This window comes from Triticum urartu, chromosome 6 (assembly GCF_003073215.2).
Source record: "Triticum urartu cultivar G1812 chromosome 6, Tu2.1, whole genome shotgun sequence".
In the NCBI taxonomy this organism is placed as follows: Eukaryota; Viridiplantae; Streptophyta; class Magnoliopsida; order Poales; family Poaceae; genus Triticum; species Triticum urartu.
In genome coordinates, this window is record NC_053027.1 from 333384773 (window position 1) to 333392421 (window position 7649).

Genomic DNA, 7649 nt, shown 5'->3' on the forward strand with positions numbered 1-7649 from the left:
ACATTAGCGACACATTGTCTATCAAAAAACAATAACGACACATCGATTGTGAGAGTTGCTCTAGAGTGATGACATTCTATGTGTCATTAATGCTTAAAGATGTGCGGACATACAATGTGTCAGCGTATGCTTTTTTGGCTGTTAGATTATCCGTCGCCGTTGCTTGGCGATAGAAAAAATGTCGGCGTATGTTTGGACCGAGCCACGCGGGACAAGTTTTGCGCGCGAGAGACTCCAAAATTTTGGCTAGGCCCATCTTATCTCCTTCTCCGCCCGGCCACCCATCTTCAACTAAAAAAAACTCTTTCTCTTCCTCCCACGCCACACACTCTCCCACCTAAACCTAAACCTAAACCCAGGTCACCTGCCGCCGCCGGCCCCTGACTTGCCGGCCGATTTGCTCACGCTGCCGCCTCTCCCACCACCAACGGCGCCTCCCAAAGCAGGAGATCCACCGCGACCGAAGCAGGTCAGGCGGCGGCCCTGGCGCACCTAGATCAGCCAGCGCCTTCCGACGTCGAGCTCCTCTGCTCCCAGCGCCAGATCCACCTATGGCTCCATTCTCCACAACCACGCACCGGCAGCCGCCATGGAAGGTCTCCTCCCTGCCCCTCTCTCCCCCGGGCTGTTGGTTAGTTTTGTTTTTGCCTCTCCCCTTCCTGATGTGGTTTCCTCACGCCCGCACGCAGGTGCTCTATGTGCTTGCTTCTTCCCTTCCGGGGACGCCGCTACTCTGACGCCATGGACAAATGTAAGCATTTTCTTCTCTCCCCTTCTATTCGTCTCCTTCCTCCGGCCTGAATTTGCTTACTGCACAACAGTAATTATTTCTTCAGGGGTGAGAAAAGGAGAGGTCCCACAATCCAAATTTCCTTCTCTTGAACCAATGAAGCACAATCCTTTGCAGCACCTTAAGTTTCAGACTGAATAAATTATGTTGGCCACCTGTATTTGGAAAATTTACCCGATGTAGTATGTACATTTAGTTTCCTAGAAGGCCATTGTGCCTGTCGTTAATTAGCAACTCACATTCCAAAAGTGCCGGTGGGAAATTGTGAAATTAGTATTGCAGTTTGCATCTTTGTACAGAACATGTTATAAGGTCAATATTAACACTAAAAGTTGGACTCTGTATGTAGTGTATGGGAAGTTTTAAATGATTATGTGAATTTGCTTTTCCTTCGGTTGTGCCTCAGATTTCACAATCATTATTTATTTATTTTAGAGACTAAAAAATGAAGAGAGAGATTATGGGGTGTGGTGGCCATTAGTTGCTTCCGCTGTATGTTGACCTACTTGCCTTTCCTTTTGTTATACATGCAGCCCAAATTTACGGGGGGTGTTATATAGCTTGGCAACGGATTATATTGTAAACCATCTGCTAGTTTATTCCTCGGCTTGTCTAAGATTGTTGTTATTGCTTCAGAGTTCATATCACACATATTTCCCTTTTGATAATTTGGACATGTTATTTCCTGAGTGCTAGCTCTAAAACAGGACATGCATTTCTGTAACAGCTCCAAACTCTGACAATTAATTTGCACAATAAAGTAATTAATGATAAACCAATTTAATATTTTTTTCTTTTTCTGCGCTACTTGTATCGATGTTGCTTCAGTTTCAGAATTTCAGTCACGTGTTTTTATCTATCTATGTACCAATTAATGGATTCAACTCTTGTGCCACAGGATTACAAAAGGTTGATGCAAACCAGCTCCAGAATGAGCTCAAGGCATAGAGAAAGAATGAGGAGGAGGAGATGAGCACACTTCTGAACCACTACCTCCATTTCTGTGCAGTTCTAGAAGGAGCTCAAACATATTTCTCATGCCTCTGAATTTCCTTTTTCTTGTACTGGATATCTTCTTGTTCTTTCACTCCTAACCAGTAGACTTCTAATCTAGGTGCTCATTATTTCTACTTGTTTGTTGTCTCAGGGATCACAAGTTTAATGTTTACTAAATCAAGAAACCTTCTGAATCTGCTAACATAGCCTCCATTTACTCTCTGCTCAAGTCTGTTTGTGGCATATCTTATTTTAACTTCTGTTTTAGTCTGCTCAAGTGGAGATCTCCGTAAACTTCAGAAATCATAGTCACGAAATTGTAGGGATAAAAGGGGTAATGGAAAATTGCATTTCTCTAGTCTCAGTTTGTTCTTCCTTGGCGCCCTACTATTTACATTTTTTCTATTTGGTATGTATATTAGTAATGAATGTCCACTTCTCCTATCTATATTTTCATAACTATGTTTCTTAATTATACTACTAATTCACACGAAGTTGTTTGGTGGATAGTGCAGTTTTAACCTGCTGCTTCTCGATAAAAGTTGTTGCCATGTATTTAACTCATCACATAATTTGCTCAGTATGCATATTTTGCACTATTTTTTATTAAGCATCATGGTCTGATATGTGCTACTTGCAGGAGAAAAGATGGAAGGAACAAGAGGTGGAAGTGAGCTCCCAGCATATGAACAATCGAGGCTTGCAAGTATTGCAGAAAACAAAAGTAAGTTGAGAGCTCTTGTTGAAATAAAAAGAAAATATTTAGCATTGGGAGAAAACATGAGGCCCTCTGGGGAAGTAGGCGGCTCGTCCCAGCGAGCCAATAATTAAGTTTATTCGGAGTTGTCATTGCAAAGTGTAGCTGGCATCAAGAGCTATGCTCGTAGCAGGCATGAATTGGTAAACTCAAGCACCTCTTTTTGAAAGTTATGCATCCGATTAGTTGGTTTTCTAATTATTAGGGAAAAAATTGTTGCAGGCTGAAGAACTTGGTTATGACATGCAGAGAGATGAAATATTTGTCAGAGCACATACACGTAAAATTGGAGTTCCTACCGCACAAGCGGAGACACTAATTGTTAGTCACACATACACATCATGTGTTTTTCTTTAGTACAGCCATGCACGTGACTGCATATTAATCGATGACAAGTATACATTGCACTGACTTCATTGTAGAAATAAATTAGGTGCCTCATTTGCTCTATTTTTTTGCAGAAACAACCTGAAGAAACAGCTGAACCACCAACAACACTTGCAATGGAAATTCAATTTCATCGACAAGATGAACAAGTTTCTACTCTACTAGGGCGCACAGAAAAAATGCAATGATAAATTGGAGAGATGCATCAAGTTCTCTTTTCTCAAGGCATCAGAAATGTGGAAACACTAGGTATTATTCTTACTTTTTTCCATGAGTTGGCATTGCCATGTTTCGCTTGATGCTTGGGTAGGAAGAGATAGGTTCAGAATGGGGAAAAGGGTCCTCAGTTTGAGCTAAACAATATGATTCTTCTTTTGGGCAATCTTTGCATTTTTCTTGTCAGGTTTCATGCATCATAACTAAACACATGTAGTGCAGTTTGTAGTGTCATTATAAATAGATGATGCATGAGGCTACTAGAGTATCTAGTTTCTATTCAGAAATAGATAAGAATTAAGGGCACGATAAGGTGATACTAAATCTGGGCTATAGTAGAACATAGAATGTTTGGTTTCTACGTTTATGTGTGCAACGCAACCGCCATTGTCATGCAAATAGTATGCAGGCTAAATATGTGATTTAGTACGCAAGCTAAACTGAATGTTTGCTTGCATATTTGTTCAAATACGGTCAGTGGTACAATTGTCTGTCAGTGTGCAATTCCTAGTAGCTAAACTGAAGCTTGCTCTCTTTTAAAGATCAGCCACAAAAAAAATACTTGACCATTATTTTTCTGCGAAGCATATTTAGTTCAGTCCACATGTTAGGATTACACCTGACTCCTTTTTTAGGTAAACATAGGTGTCGTAGCCTATTGCAGCATCTGTTTAGTTTTAGGATTTTAACCATAGCAGAAAACAACATATGCGAACCCCTATTGTATACCACAAAATGTTTCATAGCATGCATGAACCGCAACACAAGTGATGTCTTTTAAATTGACTTGTTTTCACCAAGTACACTATTACATATATGACTGTTGGTACATGTATATGTAATAATGCTTATTTCTTAGACCTTTGGACTCGAAGGCAACTCATAAATTTGAATACATTGTATTATTTCAAAGATTGCTGAAACATATGAGTTCTTTTGTAGGGACAAATGGTAGAAAGTAGCAAGTCCACTGGCTGATTGAAGATGTTCTCGTGATTGCTTTTGTTGAGAACATGGATGACACATTTTGTTCATACGGAAGTTGATTTGGTTTGGCAATTAAAGAGTTGGTCTTCCATAATATTCTGTAGCAGTAGCAGTCCAGTGAACAAGCACTTGGTCTCTTATGAACTTTGGCCATTATGTTTGTAACATGCCTCTCTTGTATATGTGACTTGTGCATTTCCATAATGGTTGTAGCTAACTTGAGTGAAGAAAACTAATGAATCTTCTATATATAGTGAATGAATGCATTGGTCAACGATATCTTGTGATGAATAGAAGAGTGCAATTGTTTGTATGTATTGCATATTGAACATGAGTTTAATATTATGAATGTAATTGCATTCAAAATATTGTGCATTTGCATTTGTGCTGAAATGTAGAACACTGGCAAGCAAATGTGTTGGTAGAAGTATCTGACGTCACACAAACTGTCGGCATAGCGCATTGATAGACAAACTGTCGACGTAGAAATGCACGTCGCACAATCTGTCGGCATATCACACTAACAGATGATCTGTCGGCATAGAGTTGTCTGTTGGTGTAGAAATGTCTGTCGGTGTAGATCTCACAAATGGCGTCATACTGTCTGTCGGCCTAGATTTATCTGTCGGCAAAGACCTTTCCCGGCAGGACTATAGGCGGCAACTCCTTTCTGTCAGGAAAGGTCTTTGCCGACACTAAATGTGTCGCCTTAGGTGACCTTTGCTGATAGATTCTTTGACGCTGTTTTGAGTGTCGTGGTGTAGTGCGCGGAGTTGTCATGCGCGCGATTGCACGATGTCAAGCTCTTCTGGAAGAGGCCCAGCAGCCCCAAGAGCCTCTCAGCGCCAGCAGATCCGTAGGCGGAGTCGGGTCGGGACACTCAGAGTGAACGGTCGCAAGGGTGCTATGCTGATCGTGGAGTCTGAGAAGACCATCGTCGGAAGCCCACCAACTCAACCTTTTAGCTTATGTTTTATTATAATTGTATGCATATGTAGGTCGTGAGTGTTCTGGGCCTTGCCACATTTGGCATTTTAAATTATCCTAAATATGTAAGACAATTATTAAGAATTATTAACCATTGCCATTGTAACATTGCCTCAACGGCGAGCAGAGTGCGCGCAGGATGCCAGAGCGGAGCGTGCCACGGCCGCCTCAACGGCGAGGAACCAAGTGGTCAACCTTCTGCCATCAATAAATTTTGACCGTGTTTCTCGTCACATTGCTGATTACAACGCAATAAGTAATTGCAAATCTGTTCACACCTATCAAACTAATATGTGTTCACACTTAGCATCGGGCTATAAAAACTACCCACTCGAAAATTACTTCACAGTTCCTCTCCTCATCACCCACAAAACTGGTTTTTTCTGTCAAGTTGTTCCGCCATGACCGATAGGAGGAGTTTAGGGTGGACATATAACCAGGCAGCAAAGACCAAGGCCGTGGAAGCATTAGAGAGGTCCTGCCGCGAAGCCGCAGCCGCAGCAGAGATGTCCCGGTGCACTGCGGAGCCCTCGAACGAGCTCTCACGGGCACACGAGGGCTCTCACAAGTGCATTCATGGCATCGGCCATCGCGACGAGCCGGCGTTCCTGAAGTCCTTCACCGATGATGACGACATTCACGCTAGCGTCAGTACCCAGCAGCAGCTGGTCGACGGCTTGCTGAAGCTGCTCAAGATCAGCGATGCCTCGGTTGACAAGGCGACCGGCCTCGTCGAGCAACTCATGGGTGACAATGCGAAGCTCTTCAAGTTGGTCGCTGAGAAGGAGGAGGAGGCCGCCGGCTGGAAGATGCTGCATGAGCAGAGCAGTGCCTCGGAGATGACGCTAAAAGCGGTCGTCGAGGAACTGAGGGGTGGCTTGAGGAAGCTCCGGATCGAGTGCGAGTAGGAGGTGGAGGAATCTGTGGCTTCTTTCAAGCAAAGTTGTGAGGAATTGAAGAATGAGCTGGAGGATTTCGCCGCTCGGTGATCCATCGACAAGTAGAGACAGTAGCGACCCACATCATTGTCTGCAATTTCCTTCTTCTCTTGCCCCCGTGTCTTCCGGGCTTTGCCGCATGTGGCATTTTAAATTATCTAGAATATGTAAGACAACTATTATATGCACCATTGTAAATTTGTCGTCGTATTATTCGTTGCCATTTTATTTGTGGTCGTATTATCCGTTGCCTTATGTGGCAATTTAAATTAGGGCGGAATATGAGTTGAAAACACGAACAAAGCAAATGTTGCCATGGGATCACAAGCAAACACCATCCGTCCAGGTGCTTTAATTAACCCATTAATAGAGAAGTTGTGAGCGAGGCGGGCGGCGGCTGGTGCATGGAGGCCAAAGAGCTCGCTTCCCGGTAAGCATGGGTGGCCTTGCTGCTCGCACGTGTCCCATCGAGCCTGCGAGGTGGACAGGATGCACGAGTCCCGTCGAGCCTGCGCGGCGGACTGCTCGCACACATCCCGTCGAGCCTGCATGGCGGACTTCTCGTGCTCGTCCCGTCTAACCAAACAGTTGCACGCACGCCACTGAGTATGATTAAATTTTGACATGGTTAATATAATACAACTGTTTGCGATATTAACGTGTTAGTTTTTTGTTTCAAAAAGGACTTCGTTTGCAACTAATGTGTGCGCCTCTTCTCAAACTGGAAGGTTTTTTTACCACGGCATATATGTGCCATGTCATGAAACCATGCCAAGTTTCATGTTTTTGGGTGACTTTTTGATTTACTGGGATTTAAAAACCGAGATTCTCAATGTTTCAGGACGACGACAAGTTTGTAATTCATTCCTATTCCTTAAACGAGACCTAAACATGCACCCAATGACACATGTATGATTTCCCACCCATTTTGTTTCATTGGAGCATGTGGTTGTAGTTCAAATTTGAATTATGGACTACACTAAATGCACAGAAAACTTAGTAATCAGTAATATATATACAATGGCCAAACGAACCCTAAACGGTTCCAAATTTCAGCCTGACACTCTTGTTACTCTATGTTGCCTGTAGAAAACAAAGTTCAAGGTGAGAAGAGGCAGCGACTATTGTTTCGCCCACAAGAGGGGCATGTAGCCCTACTGGAATCATGAGGGTTGCGACAGACTCCGGTTTGTAAAAGGCTTGTAATATAGCTTCGCCCAAATTGGACAATTATATGTACCATGTAGTGACACCATGCCAAGTTTCATGATTTCCTAGTGAGTTTTGGATTTAGAGAGATTTAAAAATCGAGATTCGCAATGTTTGTGGCCAAGCCAGGATAGCGAGATGGTTGAATTCGTTCCCATTCATTCCATGGGACCTAAACATGCACCCCAAGGAAACATGTACGGTTTTTCTAGAAATTTTGATGCACTAGATCATGTATTTGTAGTTCGGATTTGAATTATGGACATTAAATGCCTAGAAAAATCAATTAATGAATAAAAAAGGTCAAACGAACCCTGAATAATTTCAAAGTTCAGTGCGAATCTCCAGTTGTTCCGTGTCGTGTGTAGAAAAAAATACGAGG

The 7649-nt window shown here is 42.8% G+C and overlaps 1 long non-coding RNA gene across 1 annotated transcript; it reads left to right on the forward strand.

Annotated features, from left to right (window-relative positions):
- The first annotated feature begins 274 nt into the window (after positions 1-274).
- Positions 275-4407, forward strand: LOC125513408. Its single transcript, XR_007285905.1, has 6 exons — positions 275-596; positions 690-751; positions 1689-2686; positions 2766-2864; positions 3005-3179; positions 4089-4407. It is a non-coding gene; the product is annotated as an uncharacterized LOC125513408 (long non-coding RNA).
- Positions 4408-7649: the final 3242 nt, after the last annotated feature.